We start from the raw sequence: 10,846 nt of genomic DNA on the forward strand, positions 1-10,846 counted from the left end.
CTAATTTATCTTTTTCTGAGATTTATTATCAGAGCTAATGAGCATATTCCAAGTCAGAGGAAGCTTAAAATTCTCTTAAAATCAAAACAGTATCAAATAATCCTCACAAATAAGCAGATGAACTGAACGAAAATTTAAAGTCCTTACTCTCCTAAAGCCAAATATACGAAAGTTATTTCCTGCCTTGTACAGTTACACAAATTTTCTCCTCCATGAAAGATTTTTATATTGCCTCCTTGATAGGTTAGAAGAACTTGGAAAGTAATATGCAAAAACTATGTCTCAGCAAGTAATATAAACTAAATGTGACTCAAACTTAAAGATGTTTTACACAGTGGAACAGCTTTTAAAAAAAAACCTTTCCAAAAACAGCAAAAAAAGACTCAACAAATGCTAACCAAAAACAGGACCACAATGATTTCATTAAATGACTTTCCCAGACTTGGAAGCAGCAAGCACCACTTACACAGTAATGTCCTGTACAAGTATAACGTTGCACAGTTCACCATTCATATTTGTGGGTTAGGAAACACAGGAGTCTCATTCTACACATTCCTGAAACACTGTATTTTGGTTTTGAATATGAAGAAATCAAACAAATCATCCTGAACAATTCAGAAATCATACACTTCTTTAAGTCATAGTTTGTTGAAAAATTATGTTAAGAAACACAAAATCTGATCTTACAAAAAAAAAAAAAGAAGGGTATTCACATCTCCTAGATAAAACGCCTTTAAAAAAAAAAAAAGGCAAAAATCAGAAAGTTGTAGGACCAAATTTTAAATTCAGTACAATAGAACATTTAAGGCTGAAACTTTCTACACTTTTTTTCTCCCACCAAAATTTAAAAATCATCATTTTTTCTTTGTCCAATCCAACGGGGAAAGAAATTCCACATCGGCTAAAACCGATATCTAGAAAGGTTTTCTGGCTGTCCATATGTTAGGACGGTGAGCCCTGCAAATATCAGAGGCAAAACTAGAACCTAAAATCGTAGGTTTAGGTTCAGCCCAAAACTGAGATACCCGGGAGGAGAACGCATTTCTTACATAAGCATTGGCACATGTTTTAAATATAGCTGGTCCTCCCCACTCCCACACTATTCCTAGCTAACTTTGCATGTATGATTTCCACATAAACTACTAGCAATTCTGTGATTTCTCGATATCTCCAAAGTGGCAAAGACATGGAGTCCACTCTGAATAACCGGACCATCTTTCAACACTTGAGGGGATAAAAACTGCTCTCTCTGCCATTGGGCCCTCAGCCTGGGTCACGACTGCAGCACCGACAGCTCATCCTTTGGGCATGATTCAAGATTCAGTAGAACGGCACGGTCCGTATTTTAAAAAATAAAAAAGACACACAGTCCTCTCCTCTCCTTTCCTTTCAAACTAGTTTCCTGTTTACTGCAGACTGCGATGCAAAGCCATCCATTAATCTTTGATGCCTTCTCACTGCAAAGCCCCCTTCCTCTCTCCCCGCACCTCCTCCCCCACCCCGCCTGCTGATCTCAGCTGCGTTTGAACTATAGTAACCCCAACCCGGCTCGACGCAAAGCAGGCAGCGCAGCAGCAGGGCCGCTGCCGCCGCGGGGCTAGGGGATTACGTTCGCAAAAACTCTGCCAGTAGAGAGGCCCGAGCCAGGGAGCTCCCCTCTTGTCTGGCCAAGGGTGCTGGTCCCGCGGCGCCATGCACCAAAAAGCTTCCAAAGAAAGATGCGGGAGAAGTTCATCATCCCCGAGCAGGAAGGGGACTCCTTCCTAAAGGGAGGGCAAGGGTCTCGGGTAGAAAAAGCAGAACAGGAGTAGGCTGGAGAAGGGATGGCAGGCGAGAGAGGAAACGATGGGGACAAAAAGGAAGGGATGGGGAGCGCTCTCACGGTAAAAAAGGACAGATGGGATGGAGAGCAAATGGGCCCCCATTCGAAGGATGGCTTGGCAGGCCTCTCTGCGCCCCCAAACACCCTCAAACCGCATAAGAGGAGGAAGGAGGAGACTGAGTTTGGGGCCTGCGTGGACCAAAGAAGGAGAAGTCAAAAGAAAAATGGGAGGGAAAGCTTGGAAGCAAAGTGGACAAAGACGCAAAAGAGGGAAAGTTGGAAGTGGAACTGCAAAAAAGGAGCTGGAAAGCAGCAGCTAGGAAAGAGGCAGCTCCCGAAGGGGCTTAGACACAGCCTCGAAACGGGGTCCTGGGGAGGCGACGGGGCAGAGCTGAGAGGGGGCATCGCTGGGACGCCGCGGGGAGGTGAGGGATGCCTCCAGGAGGGTGGGGAGGCGGGAAGGCGGCGCCCAGCGCGCGGGGGCTGGCGGAGGGGCCTCGGGGGGGTCCGGGAGCCGAGGACAGAGTGGGAGAGGGCCGGCGGGGAGGGGGCGCGGCGGGCACGTCGCCGACGCCGGGAGGAAGTAGGGAGACGAACCCGGGCAGGGGCGAAGGGGGAGAAGAGGAAGGAGCGGGCGGAGGGCTGGGGGAAGGGCGGCGGGAGGAGGGGAGAGGAGAGGGGAGGGGAGGGGAGGGGAGGGGGAGGGGGCGGGGACGCGCCGCGACCAGACCCGACCCGGCCGGGGGGCCGGGGGCCGGGGGGCCGGCGGCGCGGACGGCTCGGTCACCTCGGTCACCTCGGGCTGTGGCCTCCCTCCCCGCGGGGCGAGCCGCCGGCGGGCAGGCGGACTCCGCAACTCCCCGGCTCTCTCGCCCGCCCTCCCGTTCTCCTCGGGCGGCGGCGGCGGCGGCGGGGGCCGGGGCCGGGGCCGGGGCGGCGCGGCTCACAGCGGCGGTTCTTCCGCGCCGGGCCTTGGTTGCAGCGTCTTGGGAGGCGGCGGCAGCGGCGGCGGCAGCGGCCCGACCCGTGCGGTCACCATCGTCCGCGGCAGCAGGCGCTGCGGGCCGAGCCCCTCAGCAGCCGGCGGCAGCCATGGCCTACTGCGCTCGCTCCTCCCGCCCCCGGCGCTCTGCGGCGGCCGCGGTCCGCTCTCGCGCTCTGCGCCTGCGCGCGCCGCGCCCCGCCCCCGCCCCCGACCCCGACCCCGCACGCGCACGCGCACGCGCACGCGCCGGCGCGCGCTCCCGCGCTCACTCACAATCTCACCGGCCCGGGGCTTCCCGCGCCGCCTCCGGTACGTGGGCGGGAGTCACGCGGCCCACGCGGCCCACGCGGCCGGGTTCAGGCAGCGATGGAGACGCGTACCGCGCCGCCACCTGCACGCGCACTGTGACACGCGCCATTCTGACACACGTGTGCTCTCACACTCCCCCGACACCCGGAGCCGCACGCGCTCGCACCCACACTCACCTGCCGGGACCACGTGGGAGGACTGGAGGGGCTGATCCTCGCGGTGCAACCGCAGAAGCAACGATGCCGGAATTTTTTTTGACTCCCTCGCTGACTGGACTAGACTGTCCACTCCATGGCGTCGGGAACCTAGTCTGAGATGGCTGAGCAATGCCTAGCACACAACTGGGGCTCCTTACGCCTCTGTCGAATAAGTGAGTGGATGCATCAATGAAGACGTTCACGGGTTATCCCTTGATTTTAAATTTCCGCCCCTCGGTTTAAAGAATTTGTTCAAGGAATTTTATCGTAGGAAATTAAATGCTATTTGTTTCGTTTGGTTCAAGGGTCAAAACAGAGATTAGTGTATACACCCCGTTCCCAAGGTCAAGGAGGCTCGGTTGTTTTCTCCCCAACTGACCAGCCTTCCTACCCTAAATGTTAACATCTTTTAGGGCAGAAACTGTTCCCCACTTCCCAAAACAAAGCCTGAGGCACGTCGTGAGTGCGCAGAACAAGACAAGAATGTTGCTAGGCTTCTGAGCTTTGCTGGACTCCTCATTCCCCAGTTTCTCTAGGGCCTCACGACTCTCCACAAATCCCTCACCCCATCTGCCTCCTTTCTCCCCGGGGAGAAAAAACAAAACAAACAAACAAACAAACAAACGAAAAAACCCTACACTGTTCCTTGCTGTGTCTTTGGTGAGTTCCTGGAGATGGAGATCCAGTCGCTACTAGAAACCAGTCTGGCCTTTGATGTTGGCAGCGCCGTATGTACACAGAAAATACACACCCAGTAGTAGGTAAGATGTTGCAACTATACTAGATCATCCTGGAATTGCGAAACCTCCACTTCTGTGTGCACCAGAGAAATTAACCTACTCCAGTCCAGATTTCTGTGTTGGGGGCCCCCCTTGGAAATTCAAGTCTGTCTTCTGTACTTTAAATAGTAAACCTCCAAGTCCTCACAACCTTTGTATCTTGCTAAAATTGTGAAAGCAAGCTCCACCTTTGGCAAATATAATTCCTGGACGTATCATTCGGTCAGACTTAGAGGAACTTTCTTTCCACTAGTTTGATAGCTCTATAGAAATGAAGTTTTAAAAATTTCTGGGATGTGTGTTCATAACTTTCCATAGACACCTTTCATCCTGGTGCCTTAGACTACTTTGGAATAACCAAGCCTGATACATGATAGAGCAGCAGTTTTATGAGTCTTTTTATATATAGTCTGGTAAGAAATTGCAGAGGCCACATGACTAATGACTAGAATAGAAAAGTGCCCAAGAAAGCAAAGCCTTATTCTTTGGTTTCCTCCTCATTTTAACAACCTTACTACTGACTCAGGCAAAAAAATGTAAGGTCAGAAGCATTGCAAAAAGTCGAAATCTATATAACCTTAAATTCTAATTGGATTTATTTATTATTTTAGGGTAAATTGCAGAATCTTGAAATTTTCCTTTAATATTGTTACCAGATTTGTGTTTTGTTTGAATGGAGGAGAAGCTTACCTCAGCTCTCACATTTCCTTTTTTAAAGGAAAAAAAAAAAAAAAAGGCTTCAAAATCCTATAACCCTCACTAATAATAAGTACTCCAGACTTGTAAAAGCAGGAAAAAGTCACATGTCTTTTTCACCTTTGAATTTTACAGTAGCTGCCTATAAATGCTAAAGCTCAAAACAAGTAAAGAAAATTACTCTGGTAATGAAAGGGTTACTGCTATTATATTGCTGCTAATCCAGTTTTGGGAAAGCTCCACATTGCCAGATGCAGGTAACTGAATAAAACTAGAAAGAAAAAAAAGAGAGAGAAGAACTGGGGGTGGGGCTATAGAGAAGATTGCCGAAGATGGCCCAGTGTAGAAACGACTTGCTAGAGGCACCCAACTCACCCAAAACAGCAAAGGTCAAGAGTAAAACTTGTAAGTACCAGGAACCAGGCTTAAGAAAATGCCCAAATGCTACAACCTGGCCATAAAAGGAATTATCTTCAGGGCTAGAAGGAAAGAAGTGGAATGTGTATGATGGTGGAATGGGAGACTGTTTAGGACTCCAAAGGTTATTTTCCTGTTCTCTAAGTTTGGAAAAGTGCATGTTTGTTACAGCCCTAGTTATTCCAAAAGACTAATGCTTGAATGCCTTATAAAACCAACTATTGGGCAGCCCTGGTGGGCGCAGCGGTTTAGCGCCGCCTGCAGCCCGGGGCGTGATCCTGGAGACCCCGGATCGAGTCCCACGTCAGGCTCTCTGTATGGTGCCTGCTTCTCCCTCTGCCTGTGTCTCTGCCTCTCTCTCTCTGTCTCTGTCTCTATGAATAAATAAATAAAATCTTTAAAAAAAAACAACTATTGCTGATAATCCCATAGAAATTGTCCTCTGTTGCAAATCTGCAGATAATTGATGGCCAATTCACTATGCCTTCTGGATCCAGAGATAAGAGCTCATATAACAGGGATCCCTGGGTGGTGCAGTGGTTTTGTGCCTGCCTTTGGCCCAGGGTGCAATCCTGGAGACCCGGGATCAAATCCCATGTCAGGCTCCTGGTGCATGGAGCCTGCTTCTCCCTCTGCCTGTGTCTCTGCCTCTCTCTCTCTCTCTCTCTCTGTGTGACTATCATAAATAAATAAAAATTTTAAAAAATAATAAAATCTTTAAAAAAAAAAAAGAGCTCATATAACAGACTTCAGATAATGGGGCCCAAATCCAAAAAACTCAGATAGCCAACACTGGAAATACAGGGGAAAGGAGGCTTATCATATATTCTATTTATTTACTCATTTTATTCCTATGGGCACCATGAGGTTTTCTCTAATTCCAAATAATTAACTTTCTTGAGTAGAAGAGTCTAAATGATATATAAAATTTAATTCAACCTGACTACCCTCATGATTTGATTTTGAAAGTCAATTCTAAGAGGAAAACTGTAGTCTTCTTAGGCAACATGGTTCAGTAAAGAGAAATGAACTCTTTTTTAGATATAATTGAAATAGAATTCATATACCACACGATACACTTCTAAAGTGTGCGACTTAGTGGTTTTTAGTAGATTATCATAGAGTTGTGAAACCATCACGCAATCAACTTAGTACATTTTCATCACCACCTCCTTTCCAAAAAAAAAAAAAAACCAAAATACAAAAACTCTCTTTCCCTCCAACCTTAGGCACCTGTTAATCCTTCTGTATCTTATAGATTTGCTTATTCTGGACATTTTATATAAATTAAGTCATACAAGATGTGGTCTTTTCTGTCTGCCTTATTTCCCTTAGCAACATGTTTTCGAGGTCCCTCCATGTTGTAGCATGGAGAGTTATTTAATTTCTTTATATTGCCAAATAACATTCCTTTGTAGGGCTGTATCACATTTTGTCTAGCCATTCATCAGTTGATAGATATTTGGGTGGTTTCCATATTTTGGCTCTTATGAATAGTGCTACTATAATCATTAGTATCATATACAAACTTTTGTGTAAACTTTTGTGTAGACACATGTTTTCATGTGTCTTGAGTATATACTTAGAATAGAATTGAATTACCTGGTCATATAGTAACTCTGTGTTTACCTGTTTTCCAAAGTGGCTGCTCCATTTTACATTTCCACCAGCAGTATATGAGGAAAGAACTCTCTTAGATTCAGATACCCCTACCTATTAAATATGGGACCCTGTGCCAAATGTTCATAATTTACAAACATCTCCATTTGTCCTCTGTAAAATAGGGATAATGACAGTATCTATTTTACAGGATTATAATAAAAAATAAATAAAACAATATATGCTAGTATTCCTGGTACAAAATAAGTCCTCAATATATGTTATTCCCTCTGTCTTTGGTATCTGATTGGCAACATTTTTTTTAAGATTTTTTTAAATTTATTTATTAGTGAGAGGCACACACAGAGAGGCAGAGACACAGGCAGAAGGAGAAGTAGGCTCCACACAGGGAGCCCGACACGGGACTCGATCCCGAGACTCAGGATCACGCCCTGGGCCAAAGGCAGACACCCAACCACTGAGCCACCCAGGCATCCCAGCAACACTTACTCTGTACTAAAATCAGAGATAAAATTATAATTTCCTTTAAACAATAAGAAATACATACACACAATTGGTGCAAATAAATATTTTTCATGGATAATTGGAAAAACAATAGAACTTAAATAGTTTTAATTAAAAAATAAATTTATCTTTTTACTTTAAAGATTTTATTTATTTACTCATGAGAGACAGAGAGCAAGAGAGAGGCAGAGATACAGGCAGAGGGAGAAGCAGGCCCCATGCAGGGAGCCCGAGGTGGGACTCGATCCCGGGTTTCCAGGATCAGGCCCTGGGCCGAAGGCGGCACTAAACCACTGAGCCACCCGGGCTGCCCTAAATTTATCTTTTTAAAAAAGATTTTATTTACTTATTTGAGAGAGAAAGAGCACAAGCAGAGGAAGGGGCAGAGGGAAAAGCAGACTCCCTGCTAAACTGGGAGTCCCCAGGGCTCAATCCGAGGACCCTGGGATCCTGACCTGCGCCAAAGGCAGATGTTTAACCAACTGAACCACCCAGGTGCTCCTAAATTTGCCCCTAAATTTATCTTTTTCTTCTTCCTTTAGACCTAATGCCTGAGACAGGAGGAAAAAATACATTGTTGTTTGGTTTGGATTTTTCGGATTTTCCCCAAAATATTTTTTATTTCCCCAATTTTTTTATCTTAAAGAGTTTCAAAGATACATAAGATTTTTTTAATTGCAATCATCACTCATATACTCACCATCTAGATTCAACAATTGTTAAAGTTTTAAATATTTGCTTTATATGTGTGTGTTGTGTGTTAAGCTCTTTGAGAACAAGTTGCAGACATCAACACACTGCACCACCCCTCAGTACTCCAGCCTGCCTCTTCTGAAGCTTTCTCTAATATTATCAAATGACCTTACCACACCCAAGAAAATGAATTATAATTCCCTAATCTTTTACTAATTCCCTACTACTTTTACCGTTTACTATCACAGTTCTCCCTTAAATATGTTTTACAGGTAACTTTTTTCCTAACCCAAGACCCAATGAAGTTTCACTCATTGCCTTAAGTTGTTATGCCTTACAAAACGGCTTTGCTTTTAATCCATTTGAGTGCTTGTGCCTGTTTTGAATCTCTAACATATCAGCAAGGTGGAAAATGTATTGTTGCCATTGTTTTTAGATTTAAGCTCTTCTGGCTTCTTCTCTGTCCCACCCACTTTATCTGTATTGATTCTGATTGAGACTGGGATGGGTAAGTAATACAAAATTGTGTGCTGCATGATGATATTCAGCTGAATAAAATGGATATTGTCATAGACATTTATTAGTTGCTTCCCCATACCCATTATTCCCTTTTTAATACAATCTTGAACATTCTAGCCATGTAGTCTATTGGTGTATTAATCAGTTTATCCTATCTCCCAACATGGTTAGTCCAGAGAAGGACCCATGACCTGAGAATCAGGGCAACACTCAACACCAGAGCTTTGGATTCAACTATTGAAAGAACAGTTTCTCTTTCCTGCTTAATCTAAAAAAGGAATCTTATAATTTCAGGGACTACAGGTAGTCATCTTGGATCTAAAAGGTAAGAACTTGAAAATGACTCAAAGCAGGTAAAAGAACATAAAAAGAAACCAGGATCTGGTCCCAGTGTATGAGTCCTGTTCTAAGCCCCATCCAAAGCCAGCATGTCCACCTCCTGTTCTTTAACTACATTCGTCAATAAATTACCTTTTTTTGCTTAGACAGGTTGTGTTTTCTGCTGTTTGTAGTTAAGAAAGTCCTAAGGCATTTGATCCCTTTAATTTGTTAGAGTAATATGCTGTTATAAACATAGGATGTAACTTAAAAAAAAATAATGATAGGTAGAAACACAGTTGTACAGCTTAACAAATTGTTATAAAACTCAACTATTTAACTACTCTCCAGAAATAGAAGCTTGTTAATACCCCAGAAAATCCCCAATACTCTTTCCCATCACAACTATCTCACCACAAAGGTAACCATTTCTCTGACTTTAATATAGTCACTTCCTTTTCTTTGTTTAACCACCTAAGTATGAATCTCTAAATGTTGTTTAGTTTTGCCTGTACTTGAATTTTATATACATGGAATTATACAGTATATATTCTTCGGTGACCAGCTTTTTTTGCTTAACATTGTGTTTGAGAGTCAATTATATTCTTATGTGAAACTGTAGTTCAGTCATTTTCATTGTGGTATAGAATTCTATCACATGCAGAGAACATTATTTATTTATTCATTCTGCTATGTATGAACATTTGGGTTCATGAACACCCAAATCCCAGTTTGGGGCTACTACAAATTATGCCATCAACATTTTTACACTTGTCTCCAGGTGCACACAGGCACACATTTTCTTAGAAGTGTATTGCTGGGCCATAGTCTGCAGGTATTCAACATTCTTAGGTAACTCCAAATTGTCTTCAGAGGTGTTTGCACCAATTTACACTCCCAACAGCAATCCCTCAGAGTCCTATTGCTCTATATTTCAGCCTACAATTGACATTGTCAGCTTTTAAATTTTAACCATTCTCCTGGGGTTTTTAACTTACATTTCCCCAACTGCTGATGAGGGTGAGTACCTTTTCATATGTTTACCAGCCTTTCAGACTTCCTCTTGTATAATTGTTCAAGGCTCTTGCCCAATTTTCTCCTGGGTTGTTTGTCTTCCTTTATATTGTTTTATATAAAAGTTGTCTTATAATCCTTTATATTCTGAATGCAAGCTCTTTGTCAATTATCTACACTGAAAAAATCTCTTGTTCCATAACTTCCCTTTCATTCTTTAAATGGTGTTTTTAATGAACATAAATCCTTAATTTAATATTTTTTAAATGTTTAGTGCTTCTTTTAAGCCTATTTCCCGCCTGCTCCACAGTGCCATCCCAAGTCAGATGTGTGTATTTGAGTAGGTCTGTTTCTGAACTATTCCATCCCACTGGTTCGTCTGTCTTTGTGTAGATACCAAACTGTTTCAATTACTGTATCTAAATAAGAAGTCTTGATAGGTGGTAGAGCAAGTCCTCTCCCCTGAGCTTCGTTTTATTTTTTGTTCAAGAGAATCTTGGCTCTTTGCATTTCTTTATCAATTTTGGAATCAAATTTGGAATTTGTGCTTGTTAAATTACCTAAGATCTATTTGAGATTTCTAGTTTTCAACATGGAGGTCTTACATTACCTTTTGTTACATTAATTCTTAGATATTTTATGTTTTTGACGCTACTGCTAATGGTAATTTATATTTTGTGTTAGTCTTTGAATATGTAATGGTAAATCTCAAGAGAATCCCTGTCCCCAAGAACTTCCAATCTCTTGGGTTTGCAGACAGACATATTAAATGTTTTAATGTAAAGTGAAATGGACTAGTTATGCTAAGGTGGGCAGAAGTTACCATGGAAACACAAATGGGATGGATTCACCCATTCTGTGGGGTCATGGGCTGGAAGAAAGGGAAAGGCATTCTAAGTGTTAAAAATAGGTAGGAATCAGCTGGTGACTACAGAGTGAGGCAAAGAGGGTAAGAGTACACATTTTATATACA

At 43.5% G+C, this 10,846-nt stretch overlaps 1 protein-coding gene across 3 annotated transcripts in view; it reads right to left on the reverse strand.

Annotated features, from left to right (window-relative positions):
• RNF145 (ring finger protein 145) overlaps positions 1–3,967 on the reverse strand; it is a 59,134-nt gene extending 55,167 nt beyond the window's left edge. Inside the window, exons 1-2 of one of the 3 annotated variants that reach the window (XM_055325370.1) lie at positions 3,952–3,967; positions 3,293–3,475 (exon numbers count right to left, since the gene is read on the reverse strand). The gene's annotated coding sequence lies outside the window, so the exon portion shown is untranslated. Of the gene's footprint in view, positions 1–2,609; positions 2,909–3,292; positions 3,476–3,951 lie in introns of those variants that run through there. The other 2 variants (XM_055325368.1, XM_055325369.1) reach the window with 2 other exon arrangements.
• Between the last annotated feature and the right edge of the window lie 6,879 nt (positions 3,968–10,846).

Source organism: Nyctereutes procyonoides, unplaced genomic scaffold (genome assembly GCF_905146905.1).
Source record: "Nyctereutes procyonoides isolate TBG_1078 unplaced genomic scaffold, NYPRO_anot_genome, whole genome shotgun sequence".
In the NCBI taxonomy this organism is placed as follows: Eukaryota; Metazoa; Chordata; class Mammalia; order Carnivora; family Canidae; genus Nyctereutes; species Nyctereutes procyonoides.